The sequence below is a fragment of the Callionymus lyra genome, unplaced genomic scaffold, assembly GCF_982586985.1.
Source record: "Callionymus lyra unplaced genomic scaffold, fCalLyr1.hap1.1 HAP1_SCAFFOLD_77, whole genome shotgun sequence".
NCBI lineage: Eukaryota > Metazoa > Chordata > Actinopteri > Syngnathiformes > Callionymidae > Callionymus > Callionymus lyra.
Window position 1 is genome coordinate 175,001 of NW_028258579.1, and position 12,500 is coordinate 187,500.

Consider the following 12,500-nt stretch of genomic DNA (forward strand, 5'->3'; position numbering starts at 1 on the left):
ACTTTGGGGCATTTTTAAACACTTTGCTCTTTTTCCCCCTCTCCCAACCAGGGGGCCTGGGGAGCCTCCTCCTGCGGGGATGGGGAACCAGGGGCCTGGGGAACATTTTCAACACTTTGGGGCATTTTTAAACACTTTGCTCTTTTTTTCCCCTCTCCCAACCAGGGGGCCTGGGGAGCCTCCTCCTGCGGGGATGGGGAACCAGGGGCCTGGGGAACATTTTCAACACTTTGGGGCATTTTTAAACACTTTGCTCTTTTTTTTCCCTCTCCCAACCAGGGGGCCTGGGGAGCCTCCTCCTGCGGGGATGGGGAACCAGGGGCCTGGGGAACATTTTCAACACTTTGGGGCATTTTTAAACACTTTGCTCTTTATCCCCCTCTCCCAACCAGGGGGCCTGGGGAGCCTCCTCCTGCGGGGATGGGGAACCAGGGGCCTGGGGAACATTTTCAACACTTTGGGGCATTTTTAAACACTTTGCTCTTTTTTTCCCCTCTCCCAACCAGGGGGCCTGGGGAGCCTCCTCCTGCGGGGATGGGGAACCAGGGGCCTGGGGAACATTTTCAACACTTTGGGGCATTTTTAAACACTTTGCTCTTTATCCCCCTCTCCCAACCAGGGGGCCTGGGGAGCCTCCTCCTGCGGGGATGGGGAACCAGGGGCCTGGGGAACATTTTCAACACTTTGGGGCATTTTTAAACACTTTGCTCTTTTTTTCCCCTCTCCCAACCAGGGGGCCTGGGGAGCCTCCTCCTGCGGGGATGGGGAACCAGGGGCCTGGGGAACATTTTCAACACTTTGGGGCATTTTTAAACACTTTGCTCTTTTTCCCCCTCTCCCAACCAGGGGGCCTGGGGAGCCTCCTCCTGCGGGGATGGGGAACCAGGGGCCTGGGGAACATTTTCAACACTTTGGGGCATTTTTAAACACTTTGCTCTTTTTTTCCCCTCTCCCAACCAGGGGGCCTGGGGAGCCTCCTCCTGCGGGGATGGGGAACCAGGGGCCTGGGGAACATTTTCAACACTTTGGGGCATTTTTAAACACTTTGCTCTTTTTTTTCCCTCTCCCAACCAGGGGGCCTGGGGAGCCTCCTCCTGCGGGGATGGGGAACCAGGGGCCTGGGGAACATTTTCAACACTTTGGGGCATTTTTAAACACTTTGCTCTTTATCCCCCTCTCCCAACCAGGGGGCCTGGGGAGCCTCCTCCTGCGGGGATGGGGAACCAGGGGCCTGGGGAACATTTTCAACACTTTGGGGCATTTTTAAACACTTTGCTCTTTTTTTCCCCTCTCCCAACCAGGGGGCCTGGGGAGCCTCCTCCTGCGGGGATGGAGAACCAGGGGGCCTGGGGAGCCTCCTCCTGCGGGGATGGAGAACCAGGGCGCCTGGGGAGCCTCCTCCTGCGGGGATGGAGAACCAGGGGGCCTGGGGAGCCTCCTCCTGCGGGGATGGGGAACCAGGGGCCTGGGGGGCCTCCTCCTGCGGGGATGGAGAACCAGGGGGCCTGGGGAGCCTCCTCCTGCGGGGATGGGGAACCAGGGGGCCTGGGGAGCCTCCTCCTGCGGTGATGGAGAACCAGGGGCCTGGGGAGCCTCCTCCTGCGGGGATGGAGAACCAGGGGGCCTGGGGAGCCTCCTCCTGCGGGCATGGAGAACCAGGGGGCCTGGGGAGCCTCCTCCTGCGGGGATGGGGAACCAGGGGGCCTGGGGAGCCTCCTACTGCGGGGATGGAGAACCAGGGGCCTGGGGAGCCTCCTCCTGCGGGGATGGAGAACCAGGGGGCCTGGGGAGCCTCCTCCTGCGGGCATGGAGAACCAGGGGGCCTGGGGAGCCTCCTCCTGCGGGGATGGGGAACCAGGGGGCCTGGGGAGCCTCCTCCTGCGGGGATGGAGAACCAGGGGGCCTGGGGAGCCTCCTCCTGCGGGCATGGAGAACCAGGGGGCCTGGGGAGCCTCCTCCTGCGGGGATGGAGAACCAGGGGGCCTGGGGAGCCTCCTCCTGCGGGGATGGAGAACAAGGGGCCTGGGGAGCCTCCTCCTGCGGGGATGGAGAACCAAGGGGCCTGGGGAGCCTCCTCCTGCGGGCATGGAGAACATGGGGGCCTGGGGAGCCTCCTCCTGCGGGGATGGAGAACCAGGGGGCCTGGGGAGCCTCCTCCTGCGGGGATGGGGAACCAGGGGGCCTGGGGAGCCTCCTCCTGCGGTGATGGGGAACCATGGGGCCTGGGGAGCCTCCTCCTGCGGGGATGGAGAACCAGGGGGCCTGGGGAGCCTCCTCCTGCGGGGATGGAGAACCAGGGCGCCTGGGGAGCCTCCTCCTGCGGGGATGGAGAACCAGGGGCCTGGGGAGCCTCCTCCTGCGGGGATGGAGAACCAAGGGGCCTGGGGAGCCTCCTCCTGCGGGCATGGAGAACATGGGGGCCTGGGGAGCCTCCTCCTGCGGGCATGGAGAACATGGGGGCCTGGGGAGCCTCCTCCTGCGGGGATGGAGAACCAGGGGGCCTGGGGAGCCTCCTCCTGCGGGGATGGAGAACCAGGGGGCCTGGGGAGCCTCCTCCTGCGGGCATGGAGAACCAGGGGGCCTGGGGAGCCTCCTCCTGCGGGCATGGAGAACCAGGGGGCCTGGGGAGCCTCCTCCTGCGGGCATGGAGAACCAGGGGGCCTGGGGAGCCTCCTCCTGCGGGGATGGGGAACCAGGGGGCCTGGGGAGCCTCCTCCTGCACCAGGGGGCCTGGGGAGCCTCCTCCTGCACCAGGGGGCCTGGGGAGCCTCCTCCTGCGGGGATGGGGAACCAGGGGGCCTGGGGAGCCTCCTCCTGCGGTGATGGGGAACCATGGGGCCTGGGGAGCCTCCTCCTGCGGGGATGGGGAACCAGGGGGCCTGGGGAGCCTCCTCCTGCGGGGATGGGGAACCAGGGGCCTGGGGAGCCTCCTCCTGCACCAGGGGGCCTGGGGAGCCTCCTCCTGCGGGGATGGGGAACCAGGGGGCCTGGGGAGCCTCCTCCTGCGGGGATGGGGAACCAGGGGCCTGGGGAACATTTTCAACACTTTGGGGCATTTCACAAGCGCTTCCCTCGCTTACGGCCACACCACCCTGAATGAGCCCGATCTCGTCTGATCTCGGAAGCCAAGCAGGGTCGGGCCCAGTTAGTACTTGGATGGGAGACCGCCTGGGAATACTGGGTGCTGTAAGCATTTTTTTTTGCCATTATTTGTGGGTCAGAAAGTGAGAAAAGTGACCTAAAATAGAACCGGGACTAGGCGGCAGTTCCCCCCACCAGGCGGCGGCATTTGGGGCATTATTTGTGGGTCAGAAAGTGAGAAAAGTGACCTAAAATAGAACCGGGACTAGGCGGCAGTTCCCCCCACCAGGCGGCGGCATTTGGGGCATTATTTGTGGGTCAGAAAGTGAGAAAAGTGACCTAAAATAGAACCGGGACTAGGCGGCAGTTCCCCCCACCAGGCGGCGGCATTTGGGGCATTATTTGTGGGTCAGAAAGTGAGAAAAGTGACCTAAAATAGAACCGGGACTAGGCGGCAGTTCCCCCCACCAGGCGGCGGCATTTGGGGCATTATTTGTGGGTCAGAAAGTGAGAAAAGTGACCTAAAATAGAACCGGGACTAGGCGGCAGTTCCCCCCACCAGGCGGCGGCATTTGGGGCATTATTTGTGGGTCAGAAAGTGAGAAAAGTGACCTAAAATAGAACCGGGACTAGGCGGCAGTTCCCCCCACCAGGCGGCGGCATTTGGGGCATTATTTGTGGGTCAGAAAGTGAGAAAAGTGACCTAAAATAGAACCGGGACTAGGCGGCAGTTCCCCCCACCAGGCGGCGGCATTTGGGGCATTATTTGTGGGTCAGAAAGTGAGAAAAGTGACCTAAAATAGAACCGGGACTAGGCGGCAGTTCCCCCCACCAGGCGGCGGCATTTGGGGCATTATTTGTGGGTCAGAAAGTGAGAAAAGTGACCTAAAATAGAACCGGGACTAGGCGGCAGTTCCCCCCACCAGGCGGCGGCATTTGGGGCATTATTTGTGGGTCAGAAAGTGAGAAAAGTGACCTAAAATAGAACCGGGACTAGGCGGCAGTTCCCCCCACCAGGCGGCGGCATTTGGGGCATTATTTGTGGGTCAGAAAGTGAGAAAAGTGACCTAAAATAGAACCGGGACTAGGCGGCAGTTCCCCCCACCAGGCGGCGGCATTTGGGGCATTATTTGTGGGTCAGAAAGTGAGAAAAGTGACCTAAAATAGAACCGGGACTAGGCGGCAGTTCCCCCCACCAGGCGGCGGCATTTGGGGCATTATTTGTGGGTCAGAAAGTGAGAAAAGTGACCTAAAATAGAACCGGGACTAGGCGGCAGTTCCCCCCACCAGGCGGCGGCATTTGGGGCATTATTTGTGGGTCAGAAAGTGAGAAAAGTGACCTAAAATAGAACCGGGACTAGGCGGCAGTTCCCCCCACCAGGCGGCGGCATTTGGGGCATTATTTGTGGGTCAGAAAGTGAGAAAAGTGACCTAAAATAGAACCGGGACTAGGCGGCAGTTCCCCCCACCAGGCGGCGGCATTTGGGGCATTATTTGTGGGTCAGAAAGTGAGAAAAGTGACCTAAAATAGAACCGGGACTAGGCGGCAGTTCCCCCCACCAGGCGGCGGCATTTGGGGCATTATTTGTGGGTCAGAAAGTGAGAAAAGTGACCTAAAATAGAACCGGGACTAGGCGGCAGTTCCCCCCACCAGGCGGCGGCATTTGGGGCATTATTTGTGGGTCAGAAAGTGAGAAAAGTGACCTAAAATAGAACCGGGACTAGGCGGCAGTTCCCCCCACCAGGCGGCGGCATTTGGGGCATTATTTGTGGGTCAGAAAGTGAGAAAAGTGACCTAAAATAGAACCGGGACTAGGCGGCAGTTCCCCCCACCAGGCGGCGGCATTTGGGGCATTATTTGTGGGTCAGAAAGTGAGAAAAGTGACCTAAAATAGAACCGGGACTAGGCGGCAGTTCCCCCCACCAGGCGGCGGCATTTGGGGCATTATTTGTGGGTCAGAAAGTGAGAAAAGTGACCTAAAATAGAACCGGGACTAGGCGGCAGTTCCCCCCACCAGGCGGCGGCATTTGGGGCATTATTTGTGGGTCAGAAAGTGAGAAAAGTGACCTAAAATAGAACCGGGACTAGGCGGCAGTTCCCCCACCAGGTGGCGGCATTTGGGGACCCGTAGTGTGGGCAGAAAACTCACCAAAGTGACTTAAAATAGAACCGGTGCAGGCGGCATGTTCCCCCACCAGATGGCGGCATTTGGGGACCCGTAGTGTGGGCAGAAAACTCACCAAAGTGACTTAAAATAGAACCGGTGCAGGCGGCATGTTCCCCCACCAGATGGCGGCATTTGGGGACCCGTAGTGTGGGTAGAAAACTCACCAAAGTGACTTAAAATAGAACCGGTGCAGGCGGCATGTTCCCCCACCAGATGGCGGCATTTGGGGACCCGTAGTGTGGGTAGAAAACTCACCAAAGTGACTTAAAATAGAACCGGTGCAGGCGGCATGTTCCCCCACCAGATGGCGGCATTTGGGGACCCGTAGTGTGGGCAGAAAACTCACCAAAGTGACTTAAAATAGAACCGGTGCAGGCGGCATGTTCCCCCACCAGATGGCGGCATTTGGGGAGCCGTAGTGTGGGCAGAAAACTCACCAAAGTGACTTAAAATAGAACCGGTGCAGGCGGCATGTTCCCCCACCAGATGGCGGCATTTGGGGACCCGTAGTGTGGGCAGAAAACTCACCAAAGTGACTTAAAATAGAACCGGTGCAGGCGGCATGTTCCCCCACCAGATGGCGGCATTTGGGGAGCCGTAGTGTGGGCAGAAAACTCACCAAAGTGACTTAAAATAGAACCGGTGCAGGCGGCATGTTCCCCCACCAGATGGCGGCATTTGGGGACCCGTAGTGTGGGCAGAAAACTCACCAAAGTGACTTAAAATAGAACCGGTGCAGGCGGCATGTTCCCCCACCAGATGGCGGCATTTGGGGACCTGCAGTGTGGGTAGAAAACTCACCAAAGTGTCCTAAAATAGAACCGGGACCAGGGGGCCTCTTCCCCCACCAGGTGGCGGGCTTGGGGGGCTTGGTTTCCGGGTAGAAAACTCACCAAAGTGTCCTAAAATAGAACCGGGACCAGTGGGCATGCTCCCCCACCAGGCGGCGGGCTTGGGGGGCTTGGTTTGCGGGTAGAAAACTCACCAAAGTGTCCTAAAATAGAACCAGGACCAGGGGGCATGTTCCCCCACCAGGCGGCGGGCTTGGGGGGCTTGGTTTGCGGGTAGAAAACTCACCAAAGTGTCCTAAAATAGAACCGGGACCAGGGGGCCTCTTCCCCCACCAGGCGGCGGGCTTGGGGGGCTTGGTTTGCGGGTAGAAAACTCACCAAAGTGACCTAAAATAGAACCGGGCTAGGCGGCATGTTCCCCCACCAGGCGGCGGGCTTGGGGGGCTTGGTTTGCGGGTAGAAAACTCACCAAAGTGTCCTAAAATAGAACCGGGACCAGGGGGCATGTTCCCCCACCAGGCGGCGGGCTTGGGGGGCTTGGTTTGCGGGTAGAAAACTCACCAAAGTGTCCTAAAATAGAACCGGGACCAGGGGGCATGTTCCCCCACCAGGCGGCGGGCTTGGGGGGCTTGGTTTGCGGGTAGAAAACTCACCAAAGTGTCCTAAAATAGAACCGGGACCAGGGGGCCTCTTCCCCCACCAGGCGGCGGGCTTGGGGGGCTTGGTTTGCGGGTAGAAAACTCACCAAAGTGACCTAAAATAGAACCGGGACCAGGGGGCCTCTTCCCCCACCAGGCGGCGGGCTTGGGGGGCTTGGTTTGCGGGTAGAAAACTCACCAAAGTGACCTAAAATAGAACCGGGCTAGGCGGCATGTTCCCCCACCAGGCGGCGGGCTTGGGGGGCTTGGTTTGCGGGTAGAAAACTCACCAAAGTGTCCTAAAATAGAACCGGGACCAGGGGGCATGTTCCCCCACCAGGCGGCGGGCTTGGGGGGCTTGGTTTGCGGGTAGAAAACTCACCAAAGTGTCCTAAAATAGAACCGGGACCAGGGGGCATCTTCCCCCACCAGGCGGCGGGCTTGGGGGGCTTGGTTTGCGGGTAGAAAACTCACCAAAGTGTCCTAAAATAGAACCGGGACCAGGGGGCCTCTTCCCCCACCAGGCGGCGGGCTTGGGGGGCTTGGTTTGCGGGTAGAAAACTCACCAAAGTATCGGCAAAATAGAACCAGGGAAGGGGGGGATGTCGGTCACAAGGTGCCCGAGTCAGAGAACCAGGAAAACGGACATAAATCCAGAAAACCTCGGTGTCTGACTGCTCCTCAAAAAGTGGTCTTTTTGATGTCACGAGCGCAACCACCTAGAGGTTAATGGGGAGGGATGGTGTGAGCGCAAACGGATTTTTCCTAAGTGTGACTGCTCCTCAAAAAGTGGTCTTTTTGATGTCACGAGCGCAACCACCTAGAGGTTAATGGGGAGGGATGGTGTGAGCGCAAACGGATTTTTCCTAAGTGTGACTGCTCCTCAAAAAGTGGTCTTTTTGATGTCACGAGCGCAACCACCTAGAGGTTAATAGGGAGCGAGTACAACAGGGGAGGGAGTGAATGGGCTCGGACTGTGGCCGAGCCTGGTGCCTCAAAATCGGACAAGGTTGGACTGGAAGCCCGCTGAGAACTCTGGTTCTTTTGCCAGACGAAACGAATTTTTTCCGAGTGTGACTGCTCTGCAAAAAGTGGTCTTTTTGATGTCACGAGCGCAACCACCTAGAGGTTAATGGGGAGGGAGTGGAAAAAACGACAAAGTGTTGAGCTCCGGACCGGGATGGCGGGCGACTCGAGCGGTCATGCCCGACTTTGAGACACTTTGTCGCGGTCATGCGAGCGACCTCCACTGCTCCCCGGAGGTGCCCCGGACCGGGTTGGCGGGTGACTCGAGCGGTCGTGCCCGACTTTGAGACACTTTGTCGCGGTCATGCGGGCGTCCTCCGCCGGTCCCCGGAGGTGCCCCGGACCGGGTTGGCGGGTGACTCGAGCGGTCATGCCCGACTTTGAGACACTTTGTCGCGGTCATGCGGGCGTCCTCCGCCGGTCCCTGGAGGTGCCCCGGACCGGGTTGGCGGGTGACTCGAACGGTCATGCCCGACTTTGAGACACTTTGTCGCGGTCATGCGGGCGTCCTCCGCCGGTCCCTGGAGGTGCCCCGGACCGGGTTGGCGGGTGACTCGAGCGGTCGTGCCCGACTTTGAGACACTTTGTCGCGGTCATGCGGGCATCCTCCGCCGGTCCCTGGAGGTGCCCCGGACCGGGTTGGCGGGTGACTCGAGCGGTCGTGCCCGACTTTGAGACACTTTGTCGCGGTCATGCGAGCGACCTCCGCCGGTCCCCGGAGGTGCCCCGGACCGGGTTGGCGGGTGACTCGAACGGTCGTGCCCGACTTTGAGACACTTTGTCGCGGTCATGCGGGCGTCCTCCGCCGGTCCCTGGAGGTGCCCCGGACCGGGTTGGCGGGTGACTCGAGCGGTCGTGCCCGACTTTGAGACACTTTGTCGCGGGCATGCGGGCGTCCTCCGCCGGTCCCTGGAGGTGCCCCGGACCGGGTTGGCGGGTGACTCGAGCGGTCATGCCCGACTTTGAGACACTTTGTCGCGGTCATGCGGGCGTCCTCCGCCGGTCCCTGGAGGTGCCCCGGACCGGGTTGGCGGGTGACTCGAGCGGTCGTGCCCGACTTTGAGACACTTTGTCGCGGTCATGCGGGCGTCCTCCGCCGGTCCCTGGAGGTGCCCCGGACCGGGTTGGCGGGTGACTCGAGCGGTCGTGCCCGACTTTGAGACACTTTGTCGCGGTCATGCGGGCGTCCTCCGCCGGTCCCTGGAGGTGCCCCGGACCGGGTTGGCGGGTGACTCGAGCGGTCGTGCCCGACTTTGAGACACTTTGTCGCGGTCATGCGGGCGTCCTCCGCCGGTCCCTGGAGGTGCCCCGGACCGGGTTGGCGGGTGACTCAAGCGGTCATGCCCGACTTTGAGACACTTTGCCGCGGTCATGCGGGCGACCTCCGCCGGTCCCTGGAGGTGCCCCGGACCGGGTTGGCGGGTGACTCGAGCGGTCGTGCCCGACTTTGAGACACTTTGCCGCGGTCATGCGGGCGACCTCCGCCGGTCCCTGGATGGCGGGCTCCAGTGAGGTCGGCGGGGGAAGGCTCGGGCTGAGGCCGACTTCGGTGCCTCAAAGTCGGACAAGGTTGGATTGGAAGTCCGCTGTGTTGAGGACCAGTGGCATTCGGCGGTGGAACGCTCAGAACTTGGCCGACATCGGTGCCTCAACGTCGGACAAGGTTGGAGTGGATGACCGCTGATAACTCTGGTTCTTTTGCCAGACGAAAGAAATTTTTCCCGAGTGTGACTGCTCTGAAAAAAGTGGTCTTTTTGATGTCACGAGCGCAACCACCTAGAGGTTAATAGGGAGGCACCATAACAGGAGAGGGAGTGAAAAGGCTCGGAGGGTGGCCGAGCCTGGTGCCTCAAAATCGGACAAGGTTGGAGTGGATGACCGCTGAAAACTCTGGTTCTTTTGCCAGACGAAAGAAATTTTTCCCGAGTGTGACTGCTCTGAAAAAAGTGGTCTTTTTGATGTCACGAGCGCAACCACCTAGAGGTTAATAGGGAGGCACCATAACAGGAGAGGGAGTGAAAAGGCTCGGAGGGTGGCCGAGCCTGGTGCCTCAAAATCGGACAAGGTTGGAGTGGATGACCGCTGAAAACTCTGGTTCTTTTGCCAGACGAAAGAAATTTTTTCCGAGTGTGACTGCTCTGCAAAAAGTGGTCTTTTTGATGTCACGAGCGCAACCACCTAGAGGTTAATAGGGAGGCACCATAACAGGAGAGGGAGTGAAAAGGCTCGGACGGTGGCCGAGCCTGGTGCCTCAAAATCGGACAAGGTTGGAGTGGATGACCGCTGAAAACTCTGGTTCTTTTGCCAGACGAAAGAAATTTTTTCCGAGTGTGACTGCTCTGCAAAAAGTGGTCTTTTTGATGTCACGAGCGCAACCACCTAGAGGTTAATAGGGAGGCACCATAACAGGAGAGGGAGTGAAAAGGCTCGGAGGGTGGCCGAGCCTGGTGCCTCAAAATCGGACAAGGTTGGAGTGGATGACCGCTGAAAACTCTGGTTCTTTTGCCTGACGAAAGAAATTTTTTTCCGAGTGTGACTGCTCTGCAAAAAGTGGTCTTTTTGATGTCACGAGCGCAACCACCTAGAGGTTAATAGGGAGGCACCATAACAGGAGAGGGAGTGAAAAGGCTCGGAGGGTGGCCGAGCCTGGTGCCTCAAAGTCGGACAAGGTTGGAGTGGATGACCGCTGAAAACTCTGGTTCTTTTGCCAGACGAAAGAAATTTTTTCCGAGTGTGACTGCTCTGCAAAAAGTGGTCTTTTTGATGTCACGAGCGCAACCACCTAGAGGTTAATAGGGAGGCACCATAACAGGAGAGGGAGTGAAAAGGCTCGGAGGGTGGCCGAGCCTGGTGCCTCAAAATCGGACAAGGTTGGAGTGGATGACCGCTGAACACTCTGGTTCTTTTGCCAGACGAAAGAAATTTTTTCCGAGTGTGACTGCTCTGCAAAAAGTGGTCTTTTTGATGTCACGAGCGCAACCACCTAGAGGTTAATAGGGAGGCACCATAACAGGAGAGGGAGTGAAAAGGCTCGGAGGGTGGCCGAGCCTGGTGCCTCAAAATCGGACAAGGTTGGAGTGGATGGCCGCTGAAAACTCTGGTTCTTTTGCCTGACGAAAGAAATTTTTTCCGAGTGTGACTGCTCTGCAAAAAGTGGTCTTTTTGATGTCACGAGCGCAACCACCTAGAGGTTAATAGGGAGGCACCATAACAGGAGAGGGAAGGAAAAGGCTCGGAGGGTGGCCGAGCCTGGTGCCTCAAAATCGGACAAGGTTGGAGTGGATGACCGCTGAAAACTCTGGTTCTTTTGCCTGACGAAAGAAATTTTTTCCGAGTGTGACTGCTCTGCAAAAAGTGGTCTTTTTGATGTCACGAGCGCAACCACCTAGAGGTTAATAGGGAGGCACCATAACAGGAGAGGGAGTGAAAAGGCTCGGAGGGTGGCCGAGCCTGGTGCCTCAAAGTCGGACAAGGTTGGAGTGGATGGCCGCGGAGAACTCTGGTTCTTTTGCCTGACGAAAGAAATTTTTTCCGAGTGTGACTGCTCCTCAAAAAGTGGTCTTTTTGATGTCACGAGCGCAACCACCTAGAGGTTAATAGGGAGGCACCATAACAGGAGAGGGAGTGAAAAGGCTCGGAGGGTGGCCGAGCCTGGTGCCTCAAAGTCGGACAAGGTTGGAGTGGATGGCCGCGGAGAACTCTGGTTCTTTTGCCTGACGAAATAAATTTTTTCCGAGTGTGACTGCTCTGCAAAAAGTGGTCTTTTTGATGTCACGAGCGCAACCACCTAGAGGTTAATAGGGAGGCACCATAACAGGAGAGGGAAGGAAAAGGCTCGGAGGGTGGCCGAGCCTGGTGCCTCAAAGTCGGACAAGGTTGGAGTGGATGGCCGCGGAGAACTCTGGTTCTTTTGCCTGACGAAAGAAATTTTTTCCGAGTGTGACTGCTCCTCAAAAAGTGGTCTTTTTGATGTCACGAGCGCAACCACCTAGAGGTTAATAGGGAGGCACCATAACAGGAGAGGGAAGGAAAAGGCTCGGAGGGTGGCCGAGCCTGGTGCCTCAAAGTCGGACAAGGTTGGAGTGGATGGACGCGGAGTACTCTGGTTCTTTTGCCTGACGAAAGAAATTTTTTCCGAGTGTGACTGCTCTTCAAAAAGTGGTCTTTTTGATGTCACGAGCGCAACCACCTAGAGGTTAATAGGGAGGCACCATAACAGGAGAGGGAAGGAAAAGGCTCGGAGGGTGGCCGAGCCTGGTGCCTCAAAGTCGGACAAGGTTGGAGTGGATGGCCGCGGAGAACTCTGGTTCTTTTGCCTGACGAAAGAAATTTTTTCCGAGTGTGACTGCTCCTCAAAAAGTGGTCTTTTTGATGTCACGAGCGCAACCACCTAGAGGTTAATAGGGAGGCACCATAACAGGAGAGGGAAGGAAAAGGCTCGGAGGGTGGCCGAGCCTGGTGCCTCAAAGTCGGACAAGGTTGGAGTGGATGGCCGCGGAGAACTCTGGTTCTTTTGCCTGACGAAAGAAATTTTTTCCGAGTGTGACTGCTCTTCAAAAAGTGGTCTTTTTGATGTCACGAGCGCAACCACCTAGAGGTTAATAGGAGCGAAGGATACTTGGACAGAGTATCGAGCTCCAGCGCAGGCGGCGGGGAAAGAGCTCAGGCTCAAGCCGACCTTCGCGCGTCATGGACGCACTGTGATACCACCTACACCGATGACCGATCTGCCAACGTGACCCGCCATCGGAGGGCCCCCACCCATTGCGGGCGGACGGTTCCTCCGGACTTAGCGG

At 58.4% G+C, this 12,500-nt stretch overlaps 1 non-coding gene across 1 annotated transcript; it reads left to right on the forward strand.

Moving 5' to 3' along the window:
- The first annotated feature begins 3,074 nt into the window (after window positions 1–3,074).
- LOC148058504 (5S ribosomal RNA) lies at window positions 3,075–3,193 on the forward strand. The gene has a single exon (XR_015709800.1). It is a non-coding gene; the product is annotated as a 5S ribosomal RNA (ribosomal RNA).
- The last annotated feature ends 9,307 nt before the right edge of the window (window positions 3,194–12,500 follow it).